This window comes from Euleptes europaea, chromosome 1, assembly GCF_029931775.1.
Source record: "Euleptes europaea isolate rEulEur1 chromosome 1, rEulEur1.hap1, whole genome shotgun sequence".
In the NCBI taxonomy this organism is placed as follows: domain Eukaryota; kingdom Metazoa; phylum Chordata; class Lepidosauria; order Squamata; family Sphaerodactylidae; genus Euleptes; species Euleptes europaea.
In genome coordinates, this window is record NC_079312.1 from 152,925,967 (window position 1) to 152,942,786 (window position 16,820).

General features: G+C 46.8%; 1 pseudogene; it reads left to right on the forward strand.

Annotated features, from left to right (window-relative positions):
• Positions 1–496: 496 nt before the first annotated feature.
• The window catches only part of LOC130477015 (uncharacterized), a 69,161-nt pseudogene continuing 52,837 nt past the window's right edge, over positions 497–16,820 (forward strand).

Below are 16,820 nucleotides of genomic sequence, written 5' to 3' on the forward strand. Positions count from 1 at the left end.
CAGACACTAAAAGGAAGTTGCAGAAGATAGAGGGGTGGGAAAATAAATCAATTACAGAACTAGTAACAGAGGCCCAGAAAGTGATGGTCAGAAGGGATGAAGAGAAAGAGAAAAGAAAGGTTAATCTGACGGTACAGACAGTGAAAGAAGTAACTAGAAAGGAATGGGAGATGAGAGGAGCTAGAGGTAGGAGCAGGTCCAGAGGAGGAGGAATAAGCAGGGGCATGGGAAGGAGAGGCTTGGCACCCTCGTGGGCATCTGGGAGTGCCCAGGTTACCCCAGCCAGAGGGGAGGAGGTAATCAGAGAGGCAGAGGAGGGAGGACACCCCTCCCTCATGATATGTGTGCCATTTGCAAAGAGACTGGTCACTGGAAGAGGGAGTGCCCTAATAGGAATGGTTCAGGCCGGGAGGCTACTTATCTTCAGGCACTTCAGTATGAAGAGGATTAGGGGGGTCATGGGCTCTTGTACAATGGCCTGTCCTCAACAGAGCCCATGTTAACTTTGGAGGTGGCCCCCAATAAGGAACTTGTTGACTTTTTTGGTGGATATGGAGCCACCCGCTCCACTCTCTGCCAAAAGGTCCCTGGTATGTCACTTACTGATGGAAGTGTAAAAGTGACAGGGGTTACTGGGACCCCTACTACTGTCCCTGTATTAGGCCCATTATTAGTTACAGTTCAGGGAAAAGATCAAAAAGAGTGGCATGACTTTCTGTGGATGCCAGCAAGTGGTTTGAATTTATTGGGGAGGGATCTGCAGTATAAATTAGGACTTCAAATACATTTGATAAGGAAAGGATGTAGTGTACTTCAGGGGGCCCTCAGGGAGGAAGATGAACCGTTAATTGATCCGACCATATGGGCTAGGCCAGGCAATCCAGGTCTTCTGGATGTAACTCCTGTGCAAATTACCCTTAAGCTAGACCGCCCAATTCAAGTTAGGCAGTATCCAGTCCCCCAGGAATCTAAGGATGGATCAAGGCCAGTAATAAAAGACCTCCTAGATGACGGGTTGATAGAACCTTCTGTATCTCCTTATAATACTCCTATCTTACCTGTTAAGAAGCCAGATGGAACTTATAGGATGGTGCAAAACCTTAGAAAAATTAATGAAGCTGTTGTTCCCCGGGCCCCTATAGTACCTGATCCATATACAATTTTGAACCAAATCCCTCCTAACTACCAGATTTACACTGTTATTGATCTTAAATCGGCTTTCTTTAGTGTCCCATTGGCAAAAGAGAGCCAAGGACCCTTCGGATTCCAATGGCCCCACCCTGACACTGGTCAGGTGACTCATGTTCAGTGGTGCGTTCTTCCCCAGGGGTTCACAGAATCTCCCACAATATTTGGGGAAATCCTCCAGTCTCTCCTGACTGCTCCTGCAGTACGTTGATGATTTTCTGCTAAGTGGGGAGGAAGGGAAATCAGTCCAAGAGGCCTCCATAAGCCTGCTTAACTTTTTAGCTGGCAAAGGGCTCCGGGTATCAAAGAAAAAGATTCAATTTTGCCAGAACCAGGTTAAGTATGTAGGGCACATTCTGAAGGAGGGCAAAAAGTTAATTGATATGGAAAGGGTGCAAGGCATTCAAGATATACCTCTACCCCAAACAAAAAAGGAAAATAGGGTTTTTGGGAACTGTTAATTTTTGTAGACTTTGGATTGAGGGTTTCGGTACTCGAACAGCCCCCCTTACGAACAAACTTAGAGATTCTGAGCCTGATCGATTAGAATGGACCAAGGAAGAGAAAGCAGCCTTTCAGGGAATAAAGCAGGACCTAGTGTCAGCTCCGGCCTTGGGTCTTCCGAATTTGCAGAAGCCCTTCCATCTATATGTAACCACCAGAAAGCAGTTTGCAATAGGGGCCTTGGTGCAGCTGAAAGGTGGGGTAAACCAACCAGTGGCATACTTCTCCAGGATGTTGGAACCGGTAGTCCAAGGATGGCCCCCTTGTTTACAGGCTTGTGCGGCTGCAGCCTTACTGGTTAAGATGGCAAGGAAGTTTCTCTGGGGAGGGGCCTTGGTTGTTCATTCCCCCCACCAAATTCGAGCAATCTTGACTCACACTGCCAGGCAGTGGATGACAGACGACAGACTATTGCAAATTGAGGCTATGCTTTTGGAGCGGCCTGATTTGGTCCTCACAACTCATGAAGGCTCTAGTCCTGTATTGGGACTTTCCCCTACAATGAAAAGGGACCTTGAGGTTGATCATCCATGTGTTGAAATAGTAGCCTTGCAAACAAAAACTAGGGAAGATTTAGGAGAGGTACCAATGGAGGGTGCTGTTAATGTTTTTATTGATGGTTCATCCAGGGTAATCCAGGGAAGAAGATGTAGTGGGTTTGCAGTGGTAGAAGAGGGGGGACAAGAAATATAATCAGGAGCTCTCCCTCCGTCAATGTCAGCACAAACAGCTGAACTTTATGGTTTAAAAAGGGCTTTAGAACTCTAATCAAAATATAAATATCTATACTGACTCAAAATACGCTTGTGGGGTGGTACATGTGTTTGGAAAAATCTGGATGGAGAGAGGACTGCTATCTTCTAGGGGAAAATCAGTAGCTCACACTAAGTTAGTCCAAGAAGTCTTAGAGGCTTTGCAGAAACCAGCCCAGGTGGCAGTAATTCATGTAAAAGGGCATCAATCAGGATCCTCAAAAGAAGCTATGGGTAATCGAAGGGCGGATGAACAGGTTAAACGAGCCGCCCTCAGTTCTCTAGAAGCTGGAAATACGGTTGCAGCCATGATCCCTTTGGCAGCACACCCTGAGCCCCCATTTAAATATACACAGAGAGAATTAGAAAAAGCAGCCCAGCAGGGGGCAGTAGAAAAGGATGGCCAGCTAGTTCTACCTGATGGGAGATGCTGGCTGCCCAAAGGACTGGTGAGGGAAGTGTTTAAATTGCTGCATGAGGAAGGTCACTGGGGAGCTGAAGCATTGGTGGAAGCATTTCTAGTCAAGTATGTAGGGTCTGGGGTATGGACTATAGCAAGACAAATCACTTCAAACTGTGTCACTTGCCAGAAGGTAAATAAGAGAGGGAAAAACCTCACCCCGACTGGAGGTCACCCCCTTGCCACCAGGCCTTTTCAAAGTTTACAAGTAGACTTTATAGAGCTCCCACAGGTGGGAAGGTTAAAATATTGCTTAGTCCTAGTTGATCAACTGACCGGATGGCCGGAATCTTTTCCAATCTTTCGAGCCACTGCATCCACGGTCGCGAAAATTCTTTTGGAACATGTGATACCGAGGTTCGAGTTAATTGAACGTTTGAATTCAGATCGCAGAACACATTTTACTGGGAAGGTACTCCAAGGGGTGATGAAAGAGTTGGGAATCTCTTGGAAACTACACACCCCATGGCACCCACAGAGTTCAGGGCAAGTGGAGAGAATGAATCAAACCCTTAAAGGAATACTAAAGAAACTTATGATTGATAGCCACCTCCCATGGACAAAAGTTCTCCCCTTAGCTTTGTTTAGTGTTAGAACCAAGCCCAGTTTGCTTTCTAAACTGATGAGAATAATAACATATGAGCTTTATTAATGTTGCTGACTGGGATGTGAACAAAAAGGACCTTTACTTCATCACTCTGCTCAAGTCAATGAAATAAAATGGCTGCTGTGCTAGGTTTCTAATCACTTTGTGTATCTCACAATAGGTTTATAATCTCAACTGTTTATGTCAAAATTAAGACGCAAACTTTTTTCATTTTTAGGAAATATTTTTAAATGTATTTGCACTTAGAACTATTTGCACTGTAATTGGTAATTAACAATTGAGGAATTACAGGGGGTAAACAATTTTTTCCAGCTCATGAATCTCTTCTTCAGGACACCATAAATTCTGACAAGCTGCAGCAAGCCATTTTTCCATCTCACTATTGTCATTTCTTTTTCATTAAGTGAGACTCAACTGTCTTCAACTTCCCTTAGGGAGGCAGTGGGAGACTGGGGGGCAGGGACATGGAGGGAGTTATAGATGACAGTCACTTCCAGAAAAAACATGGGAAAGGCATGTTTTTGAAGATTCTAAAGATTCCTAGAGAGATTCTGGGTTTTCCCCATAACTTGTGTCAGTCCTTACTAGATGACCCTTGAGGTTCCTTCCAACTCTATGTTTCTTTAAATCACCAAACACACTATAGTCTAGAGATGTGTGACATTATCTTTGGAAATGACATTACGCCATCAGCCTGACTGCCAGATTTTAATTTTTTTCTCCCCCACCTCTCAGAGTGGTAACAGGAAATAAGAGGTGTTGGGTCTCCCACCCCAATAGGGGACTAAGGCAAAGGTCCTCTGTGCAAGCACCGGGTAATTCCTGACCCATGGGGTGACGTCACATCCCGACGTTTTCTAGGCAGACTAGCAACCTTATTTATATTCTAGAGGACAGTGAGCATGTTCCATCCTCATCAGGCCATTTACTTTTCCACATACTGCTTCCTGCTATTTAACCTTTTATTAATTCTTGAGACGATCCATCCTCTTATCCTATGATCATTAAGTTGAGGAACGTCATCAAAAACGTATTTTAAAAACTGGTATGTAATATCTACTGGTTCACCCTTATCCACATATTAGTCAATACTTTCAAAGAAGAACTGTAAAAGGCTGGTGAGGCAGGACTTCCCTTTGAAGAAGCCAGGCTGATTTTTTCTCCTTTGTATCATCAGTAATTCTATATGAAGTAATACTTTCCACTAATTTACAATTCATCTTAGGGTTCTCATTTGCCCAGTTATGGCGGGCAATTACCTCCCAACTAACCATGCTGCCCACTGACCCTTGGTTGGTCAGCAGGCAGAAGTATGCCTGCCGAAGGGAGGGAAGCGATCTGCATGTGCACATGGCATGCCCTGGAAGCACCAGCATTGTGATGGGGACACTCTAGCATTCTCCCCCCCAGGACAGTGCTAGTGTCCAGCGTGATACCGGTGCTTCTGAGGTAAACTTGGAAGTGACATCATAGTGCCACGCATGCGTGGATTGCCACCTCCAGCCCCACTTCCAGGAAGGTCCCACCGGTGCCTAGGGGGGACCTGGCAACCCTAATTTAACTGGATTTGTTTCCCCACACCTGTTCACGAAGCCAGCTGGGAGACCTTGGGCAAGTTACAGCTCTGCTAGAGCTCTCAGCCTCACCCCCTCACAGGGTGTCTGTTGTGGGGAGGGGAAGGGAAGGTGATTGTAATCCGGTTTGAGTCTCCCTTAAGTGGTAGACAAAGTTGGCATATAAAAACAAACTCTTCTTCTTCTAGATGGAACAAGAGTGGACTGATGCAGTCTCTGTGACCATATTATTATTATTAGGAGTGACGGAGGAACTGCAAGGACTTGCAGGGGGCATGTCATTTACACTTGTATCTCCTCCCCCACCATCTCCTCTTTACCTTCCATGGCAGTGCCCATAGCCTCTCCCCTTTTCCTGTTTCCTTTTCTCTTCCTACCCATCAACCTATCTTTATCAATCCCATGTCTTTAGCCTTCACTCCTTCCTTATCCAACAACCTGTCTCTGCCAAAATCTGGCTCGGCTGTGTGGTGGCCAGGCCCAGTTGTGTGGTGGCTGCTGCAAGGCAGGGCCAGGATGAGTAGTGTGGTGGCCACCAGAAGGCCAGACCTAGTTATGTGGGTAGTGAGTTTCTGGTAGTCACTGCTGAGCCTGTCACCAGCAAGTCCTCCCTCATCACAGGGCTGTTTTGGCCTCCAAGTACACTCCTGCTTCCTCCCCCCCACCCCATGGCTTTGCTTTATAAAAACCAAGGCTTGGCAATATTGTTGTGGTTGCCTAGTAACACCCAACAACCACTGAGAGTTCAGTGAACATTCTTTTCTTAAAGCCACAGCATTGGTTGTTATTTGGGGAATATTTAAGCCTCACCCTTTTGTTTTTTAGATTTCAGATTTTTCGGCAACCCTTGGACTTCCTTCAGGTTTGTAGAGCAATCCCCCTGGTCTGTCCCTAGCTCCATTTTGTCTCTTTGTAACTGCAACCCAATATAATTACAATGTAAAGCCAACAGAGTTAGTTCCATACATGAAAACCCATGGCAAATCTTGAGGAAAAACTTGGAAAGGAGTTATAAGTTTCTTCTTAGGATCATGGCAAAATTACAGAGGGAACAATAAAACCGAGAGAAGTGCTCACTTGAACATAATAGGAATCTATACCCACGCGTATATAAATAAACATCCCTGGAAACTCATGTGCTCATAAATGCATGACAGGTTAAATAGCCAAGAACTAATTAGCTGCTAAAATTTACACATTAACTTGAAAACTTGGCAGGAAGTTTAAGCAAAGCTACATTGTTTTGCCATTTTCGTTAATGTAATTGTTTCATTTACATATGTAGAAGCATGATCCTTGTAGTAGCCTGCATTCCAGCACTCTAGAATATTGTACATATTATTTAGGTCAGGAATGGACAATTTGCATACCAGATACACTCCCTAATGGACATTTATTGGCCCTTGAAGGTCCTACTAAATTTTAATGAAGATATGGTACAATAGTTTCACTCATTCCAGCCGTCCAACTACTCTATAGGGCTGCATCCACACTTCACTAAATACTGTGCTATCATTAGGGTTGCCAGGTCCTTCTTTGCCACCAGTGGAAGGTTTTGGGGGCAGAGCCTGAGGAGGGCGGGGTTTGGGGAGGGGAGGGACTTCAATGCCATAGAGACCAATTGCAAAAGTGGCCATTTTCTCGAGGTGAACTGATCTCTATCGGCTGGAGATCAGTTGTAATAGCAAGAGATCTCCAGCTAGTACCTGGAGGTTGGCAATCCTAGCTATTATAGCACTACAGCAATCATTCACAACTCTCAACAGGATCTGCCTGTGTGGGCAACAAAATCCAGCTGCAAATATTGTTGTGGCACAACAGAAGTTCAATACAGAACATTCAATCATCCCTATAAAAGTCTGAAGAAGATAGCAATGTGACCCTCTGATAGCCTATCTCCTGACCTAGTTTATACAGTGTCAGAAACAGACACAGAAGAAGCCAAGGGGAATCAACAGAGAGCTTTTCATGGGACATATAAACCTTCTGAACACCCAGCACAGTGATCAATTAGCTCCTGGGGCACGAAAATGAAACCTGTCCATCAGGCTCACTAACTTGGCTGAAACCCTTGTTTATTTGGTTTAAATTCAGCCTAGCCTGTTGGCTGTGTCGTCTGTTTATGGAAATCTCAGATGTCTGCTTTATGTGAGAAGCAATGCAGAACAAAATGTCTTGCCCTTGAGCTACTGGCCCTCTGAAGTAATGATCTCTTCCATGACGGCCTCTGACCCCAGTCCACTCCTACCAGACTTTGTTTATCTGATGTAATGCCCTTGAAAATAATTTTTCACAGGGAAGAATGACAGCTCATTTTAATCAATATCATTACTCAATTTATTCTGTTTTTTTGAAATTAATCATGAGAACAAAGAATAAATGATGTTTGCATGAAATTAGAACAAAGTAATGAAGAGACATGGGAAAGTTCGGGCTTTAAAAAAAATCTTTTTCAATGTTATGCCTTTGTTTGACAGCTATTGGATGGGAAATATATATTATTTGCTTACAGATTTATTATTTGATTTTTAGAACCTTGTGTAGGATTAATGCTTACTCAGAACTTATTCCAAGTGCTTTGGGTCTAGAAATTGAGCTGTAAATCTCTGAGGAAATTTCTAGTACTTTCTCAAGCTGAATGGATAATAAATACTGCAAAAGGCAGTGTATTTTGCAGTTATTTCATTTAAAGCTACAATGGAAAAAACAGCTAGGAAAGTCTGTCTCACAGAGTATTCTTGCTTTGGCCCTAGGGATTTAATCAGTGATGTGATGTATGTAAAGTGGCTAAGAAAAAGAGCGTATTCTTCCAGGGGTTTCATGGCTTTGTCTAGAGTTTCAAAGCCTTGTTTGTGTAATTTCCACTAATTCATACTGGCTGCCTACATCAGACTTTGACTGGAGACATGTATAACATTTTAAGAACAGTAGGATGGTTTGAAACACATTAATTACAAATGAACCTTTTTGTCTCTTGGAGAAAACTCCAGGAAAAATGGTTTTGAAAGTTTTTAGTGTGGTACAGTATGGACTAGGGGAAAGTAGACTTCGGAGGTTTTCTCTTGGTTAATACCTGGTAGACCCACTGATCTACCTGGACACAAGAATGCTGGGAAGTAGGATGGGTAAACTTTGCTGGGGCCCAGCGGTCTGGTGGAGGGCAGTAAGCCAGTTACCATGCTATAGTTCCCATGCTGACCAAAGGGATCAGTAGGACAATAATTATTAATACTGTTGTGCCTTTAAGGGGGGGTTCCTTCCTCCCTCACCTTCCCTTCTCTAGTTCTGTTTTCGACATGCGCAGAAAGGGGGCAAATGAAATGTTGGACAATAATATCCCCCTCTCCAGCTCCAGTCCTCACCCCACCCATCAACCTACTAAAAGCAGGTTGCTAGGGGCGGCTTTTCTGCTGCTGCTGCCACTGTCTCCCAGGTGCCACAGTGTAGAAGCTGCTGCTCAGCGCCTCAGTGCCACATGGGCAGCGCACTCCCCACGGTCTGCCCATTGCCCAGGGCAGGCATCCCCCCCTAGATCTGGCCCTGCCTTGAGGTAACAGAGAGTTCAGTTCCTCTTGCACAAGAGCTGCACCCAGGCAGAAAGGTGTATCACCCTATGCAAGCACTGATGAGATCAGTGACAGGGCACCCATCATCAAACCATTCTTGTCAGGCTGCTAGAATGCTTTGCACAGGCACAGGAAATCACTGACCTCTCACCCCTATACTACACTGCCTCTCACCACCAGCACTGCACAGTGCTGATGCACAGCATTTTATTTAAAACATTTTAGGGTGCCTTTCCACCCAACTTAGGGTACCCAAGGCAGCAAACAATAAAAACAATATAAACAAAACATATATAGCTCTCTCTCTCTCTCTCTCTCTCTCTCTCTCTCTCTCTCTCTCTCTCTCTCTCTCTCTCTCTCTCTCTCTCTCTCTGTGTGTGTGTGTGTGTGTGTGTGTGTGTGTGTGAAGCACCCTCAAATCACAGCTGACTTATGGTGACCCCAGTAAAGGGCTATCAAGGCAAGTGAGAGGCAGAGGTGGTTTTCCATTGCCTTCCTGTGCAGTGTCTTCCTTGGAGGTCTCTCTTCCAAGTACTGACCCTGCTTAGCTTCTGAGATCTGACAAGATCGGACTATACCTTTACTATGTATGCATGGGCGATACACGAGACTGGAGATGGAGTTCCAACGCAACTGCTTTATTAGGTGAACAAGAACAGAACTGGAGAACTGTGCAACAAACCCCTGCTAATATGCCCAGTCGGCCACACTGGGGCCACGCCCCCATGTCCGTGATTGGGCAGCTGCAACCCCTTGAGCCAATTAGAACACACAAGTGCAGGAGCCTGGAGAAGCTCCAAGCTCAACATGATTCCAGCTTCCAGCTGCATACATAACAACCTTCCCTCCCATATAACTATATAGAAAAGAACTAAAAGCAATTCAAACAGCTATAGAGAGGGTTAATGGGAATCAGTGAGGGAATGCCAGACAAAAGAGAAAAATCTCCACCCTCTCGCAGAAGACAGTGATTGAAGTATCAGATGGTCAGAGCACTATCAACTTCTGGACCTTTGTGTTTAGTATCTCAGCTGGGCTCTCCCTCACTGCCCTTTCTGTGTTCTTTGCTGTGGTTCTTGATTTGATGTTCAGTACTTGATGAATGATCTATCATAGATCAAATGTTACAGAGGCAGGTTTCAAACTTCTTCACAACTGTCTCATGCACAATTTTTTTCAATGGAGACAGTTTACATATTCAGATGTAAGATATTGAGTGGGTGTAAGTCATTGAGTAAACATCTTTAGTGTGGGAAAATCTGTGGTCCAAATGGTTTATGATTTTTTAATTCAATATTTTATTTTGTTGTACACGAGATATGTCTAATTAAACTTCATCTTGTGAATCATTCATATCTGCACTAATGACAATGAGTGTGAACATTTTTTTAATGCCAAATTTTCAGCTCTCAAAAATTAAAAAGGTATATTTTTATTGCCAATTCTAGTGCTGTTTTCCTTTAAAATCAGGGTTGAAATGCTACCACAAACCCGTTAAGTGATTCATGAGAGAGAGATTATGCTTAAAAATTAAAAAGCAGAATGACCTTTTTTCATTTATTTTGCTCATTTTTATTGGTGTGTATGCCTATAAACATTCGAACAGCTGTCTTAATTCTGAATGGTTATTACATGGTATATACAGAGCCAAGATCTAAGCCAGTCAAAATCAACATGAGAATAGCATTTGGAAATGCTTGCCAAGATAACAAAGTGATTCTGGTATGGAGGACTCAGAATAAAATGTCAGGCCTTAAATGTGAACGTGATGAAATGACTTTGTTGACATATGGTATCCCCAGGAGTGGATTTATCACTTAAAGGAACATAATATTCCATGCTTAATAGTTTTCCCTTTTGCACAGATGTTTCTGACTGAAATTAACACATGAAAATGTGTTTGCATTCATCATCTGCTTCCTGTATAGTTAAAAATAATTCCTAATTTCTCCAATCTGTATGCAGAGCTATACTTAACAATAGGACAAACACACACTGTTCAGTTTTAGCTTTATAACAGCCATCTAAATAAAATAATTTATCATTTCTCACATACACACACAAATGCTAGACCATAGACTCAGTCACACCTCTGAATCATCATTGGTGTAAACACCAGATCCGACAAGGTACTCAGCCAGACCTAACTGCCAGGATAAGAAGTTATTAATAAGGATGTCCAGGATAAGAAGCTATTAATGTCCAAGATTACTCTTTGGCACTGGGTCACTGTCAGTTAATGTTCTAGCCCAATGCAGGCTTTGGCATTTCAAACCCCAATAGTGTGATCCTAAGCAGAGTTACAACTACTGAAGTCTGTGGGCTTAGAAGATGGTAACTTGCATGTTAAAATATTCATGCTTAGGATACCAAAAGATTTGCCTTCCCCATACCCATATGTTCTGCAGGGATGTGGAATAGTATAGTACAGCCCGATCTCCTCAGATCTCGGAAGATAAGCAAGGTTGGTACTTGGATGGGAGACCATCCAGGAAGACTTTGCAGAGAAGGCAATAGCAAACCACCTCTGCTTCTCACTTGCCTTGAATACTCTATGGGGTCACCATAAGTCAGCTGTGGCTTGACAGCACTCTACACATATAAATATGTTCTGCAGCACAGAGGCTTTGAGACTTTCAAGTGAGGCTCTGCTCCAGATGCCTCCAATTTGTCAGGCCTGTATCTCAGTTACTTTGTTTTCCTTTCGTTTCTATCGCTGACTTGACTACTGACTAAGCTCAAGGACAAGCCTGCATACCGAAGCCTGTTTGAAGTCCTGGGAACAGCAGCTATGTTTGTGTTCTGTAATCTCTTGCAAATATCATAGCCTTTATACTGCTGAGTGTTAGACAGCGAGCTCATTGCTGTCAGCTTTTCTTCATGCTCTGTACTCCTATTTAGACCAAGTAAAAACCAGCTTCTTTTGGACCTGGCTGTCTCGATGTGGTTTGTTTTGGTTCTGATTTAGGCCAAGGGCTCACATTCTGACAGCAATCCTTCATCACCCTTTTTATCAGTCAGGCTGGAACCCAGGAGGGTTCGCCTGCCACTCGGATGGGAGCTAAGACAGAGCTCTCCGAGTGAGTTTACTGTGGCTGGAGCCCCGTGTGGTTCACCACCGGTCCCGGTGGATCTGTTCCCCGGGTAGCGGGTTCCTCGCCGGAGCCCTGGAAGGGTCTCATCCCTGATACCTTCCTTTTAGGACGCCCTAGACAACGTTCAACGGGCAGAAGTGGAACGTAGCCGCCTGACTGGACTTGTATGGGCGCAGCACGGAGGCCAGCGCCCGCCACGACCTCCTGGCGTCAAATTGTCCAGTGGAGGATGCTCGACTGGCCCGGGTGTGCGGAGCCGGGCCAAAAACACTGGCGTAACGGATGGTTTTACTCTTCCACGGAATGACCTCGACCACCACTTCAATGGCCGGGATTGATAAGCTGTCAACCCCCGCCTCTGGTGTCAGAGCAGCAACCTTAGCGGTTCGGATCCAGCAGCGACTGGATCTTCCGGATCAAACCGGACCTATTCCGGCATGTGAGCAGGAGGCTCTGCCACTAGTTACCATGGCCCTGACCACCAAACTTGAAGCAGACCAAGTTTTGGCGGATCGTAAGGGGGTCAAAGAGGACTTGCACTATGAGGACACTCTCTGGGCTGCAAACCTCTGAATCAGCCAGCCCCGTCGCTTAGGTGATGCGGGCGAGGATATGTTTTTGCTCCAAAAGCACAAGCGGGTACACGTAGACCGAGTGGCCCGCTTGCAGGATCAGATGAACTTTTGGCTTCACGACAACGACTGCTTGCAGCAGATACAAGCCGAACCGGATGACTCGGCCCCAGCTCCACAACCAGGGTCTCCTGATCAGGCTCAACCGCAGCAACCTGCGGCACCTCTGGGCGGAGCGCCCATGTTGCCAGTAACTCCAGCAGTGCCTGTGGCGCCAGGAGACTCCGGAGCTCCCGTCCTGCCACCGCCAGGAAGGCCAGGGGCTCCGTTCCTTGGATCTACACCAGCACCCGTAATACTTCAACGCAGAGGCACCGCGGCCACCCGCAGTACAGCACCGGGACGGCCCACACCCTCTGCACTTCCTACTTCTGCAGACCCCTCCGCGTCCTGGATTACAAGTGCCCCAGTGAGGGACAATTCCCAGTGGGGGAACGCATCGCCCCGAGCTCGGGGACGACTTCAGCGCAGAGGCACCGCGGCCACCCGCAGTACAGCACCGGGACGGCCCACACCCTCTGCACTTCCTACTTCTGCAGACCCCTCCGGGTCCTGGATTACAAGTGCCCCAGTGGGGGACAATTCTCCATCTTCAGACAGGGATCTTCCCTGGGATACCCCAGCGTTAACCCTGGACTCGCCTCCTGACCTGGCACAAAACCGGGGGCGACCTCAATGCGGAGGCACCGCGGCCACCCGCAGTACAACGCCGGGTCGGTTCACACCCCCTGCATTTTATTTCAGAGACTCTCCCGGTCTTCCTACTTCTACAGACCCCTCCGGGTCTCGGATTACAAGTGCCCCAGTGGGGGACAATTCTCCATCTTCGGACGGAGATCACCTCCGGGATACCCCAGCGCTAAACCTGGACTCGCCTCTTGACCTGTCAAATAACCGGTCACAGCCTGCAGTGAATGGAACATCCCCGCAGACCCCCGCAGTTTCTCCTGTAAAACCTACGAAACCGACGAAGGTGAAAGAAGTAGAAAATACGATGTATGTGGACGCAGTGTTACAACGCTATAAAGGGGGTCCCCAACTGCCTGTCAGGGCACTTATTGACTCCGGCTGCGGTCGCACTTTAATTAGTGAAACCACATTCGCAGCTCTCAAAGTCAAGTCCAAGGCGCTACCAGCTCCCGTCCAATTTGCCCAGATGGATGGAAGCCATTTCAAGGGGGGCCCAGTTGATCATCGCACTAAAGGGGTGGCGATGGGTATTGGCTCTCATTGGGAGCAAATAGACTTTACCATAGCCCCTATCCGATTCGAGGTGGTCCTAGGAATTAATTGGATTAAGGGTCATAATCCCTATATAGATTGGGAGACGGACACTATCTCCTTTACCAGTTCCAAATGTGAACAGCACTGGCAGCACATCGCGCTGCTGGCTCCACCCGCTCCGGCATTGACCTCTGATATCCCATCGCCACCGTCCCTGCCCGATGTATACCAAGACCTTGCCGATGTCTTTGACATTAAAGAATGCGATGCTTTACCACCCCACCATGCCACAGACTGTGCAATTGAAGTAGTAAAGGACTGCACACTGACCAAAAGCAAGATTTACCCTATGAGCGCTGCCGAGCGCACTGTGCTTCGGGACTTTTTGGATAAAAATCTTGCTCGAGGGTTCATCCGACCATCGAACGCTCCTAACTCTGCTCCTGCGTTCTTTGTCCGAAAAAAGGAGGGCGACCTGCGTCTATGCATTGACTTTCGAAAGCTCAACGCAGTCACCCAAGCCAACGCCTACCCCATACCATTGATTTCGGATATTTTGGGACAGTTACAAGAGGGATGTATATTCTCCAAATTGGACCTAGTAGAAGCTTACTACCGCGTCCGTATCCGCGAGGGGGACGAACCCCTCACTGCCTTCTCCAGCTGTTTTGGAATGTTTGAATTCCTCGTGATGCCCTTCGGGCTAAAAGGGGCCCCGGGGGTCTTCATGCAGCTCATCAACGAAATACTACATGATTTGCTGTACCGCGGGGTGGTGGTTTATTTGGATGACATCCTTATTTATTCGAAAACCATGGAGGAACATGTTGCTCTGGTCAGAGAAGTGTTACAACGACTCCGTAACCACCAGTTCTATGCAAAACTGTCCAAGTGCGAATTTCACCGAAAGCAGATAACTTTCTTGGGATACATAATCTCTCATCGTGGCCTTAGCATGGACCCCGCTAAAGTCCAATCGGTACTTGACTGGACTCCGCCCTCCACCCGCAAGCAAGTGCAGCAATTTCTGGGCTTTGCTAATTTCTACCGCGGTTTCATTCCCAACTTCGCTCAAGTGGCGTTGCCAATCACTGACCTCCTGAAAACAAAGGGTAAAGGGGTTTCTGCAATGTTGCCCTCTGCCAAAATACTATGGACTGATCAATGCCAATCCGCCTTTGTAGCCCTCAAACGGCTTTTCACTTCTGAACCGGTCCTACAGCACCCAAATCCGAACCAAATGTTTATTGTACAGGTCGATGCGTCTGACGTAGCCATGGGGGGGGCCCTACTCCAGAGAGGACCTTCACCCCTGTGCCTACTTCTCGAAGAAGTTTACACCTTCCCAATTAAACTGGCCCATTTGGGAAAAGGAAGCTTCAGCCGTCCACCATGCCCTTATGCTGTGGAGGCAATTCCTGGAGGGGTCCGGGATCCCCTTTGAAGTTTGGACCAATCACAAAAATCTAGCTGCCCTCACGGGGACCCATAAATTGTCCGCAAAACAACAGCATTGGGCGGACTTCTTTGCTCAATTCCGTTTTGTTCTCAAACATGTACCTGGGAAACAGAACGTGCTTGCAGATGCCCTATCCCGGTTGCCTCAATACCCAGTAAAACGGGATCGGCCGACAGACTCGTTGTTTTACACCGGCGCAAAGGGAAGCCCTACCCCTACTGGTCATGCAAACCCGGGCCCAAACCCGGCTCCAGCAGGGGAACCATACCGTAGCTGACAAGGTATCCAGCCCTAACCAGCAGGCTCCCTCGCCTGTCCCCCTTGCGCCAACTGTATCCAGCGCTCCACAGCAACCAGCCTCTCCTCTCCCTCCACCACCATCAACTCCTGCTTCTCCCTCTCCCACAAACGGAGAGGGGGTGATCATCTCCAATACCTTCCTGGACTCCCTTCGGGCTCAGTGCCTAGCCGAACGCACTGCCCAAACCTTGCCCCAAGGTGTACTCGAGCAAGGTGGTTGTTGGTAAAAAGACTCAAAATTATACGTGCCTAAAATACTTCGAAGAGAAGTTCTACAGTTAGCCCATGGAGCTAAGACAGCAGGGCACTTTGGGTTCCTGAAAACTCTTCACCTATTGCGTAGACAGTTTTGTTGGGGGGGGGATGCGTTCTGATGTGGACTCCTTCGTTCGCAGCTGCCCTATCTGTGCCACAGTCAAACGTTCTCAAGGCAAACCCCCAGGACTACTGCAGCTGCTGGAAATCCCCAGTAAACCCTGGGAAGTGATTGCCATGGATTTCATGACGGATCTCCCCCTTAGCAGGGGCAAAACTGTACTATGGGTTGTTACTGACTTATTTTCCAAACAGGTACATTTGGTTCCCTTAGCGGGTATTCCCTCCGCCCCCAAGTTGGCCCATCTCTTCCTGTCACATGTCTTCCGGCTACATTCGTTTCCACGCAAGATAATCTGCGACCGCGGAAGTAGTTTTATTGCTAAATTTTGGAAAGCTTTCCTCAAATTAGTGGGGGTGGAGCAAGGATTGTCTAGTGCTTACCATCCTCAAACGGATGGGCAAACTGAACGTGTCAATGCTGTACTGGAATGCTATTTGCGTTGTTATGTCAATTATCACCAAGATGACTCGGTAGAACTGTTGCCTTTTGCAGAATATGCTTACAATAATGCTGTGCATCAATCTACTGGCTTCAGCCCTTTCTATGCTGTGTATGGTCAGGACTTCGGTCCTATTGCGCCTGTAGAAGGATCTGAGGGGGAGGGGGATCCTGATGTCGCCTCATGGGCGCATGCCCTCCGTACTACTTGACCCTGGCTGATTAGCAACCTGGACCGAGCCAAACGCAAATACAAAGCGCAAGCTGATAAGCATCGCTCCCCCAGTAAGGACTTTCAAGTCAGGGACTTAGTATATCTTTCCACCAGAAATCTGCGCTCCACCCGTCCTTGTCACAAACTCAGTGCCAAGTACATTGGCCCATTTCCTATCGCCCGAATCATTAACCCTGTCGCCGTGGAATTGACTCTCCCCAAAACCTTAAGGCGTATCCACCCCGTCTTCCATGTCAGTCTCCTGAAACCCCATGTCGCCTCCTCAGACTGGCATCCAGAGCCGCCTCCCGAACAACCAGTGATGGTGGGAGGGGAGGAACATTTCGAGGTGTCCAAGATCCTGGATTCACGTATACACCATGGATCTCTGCAATACCTAATTCGCTGGAAACACTTCCCCCCTGCCT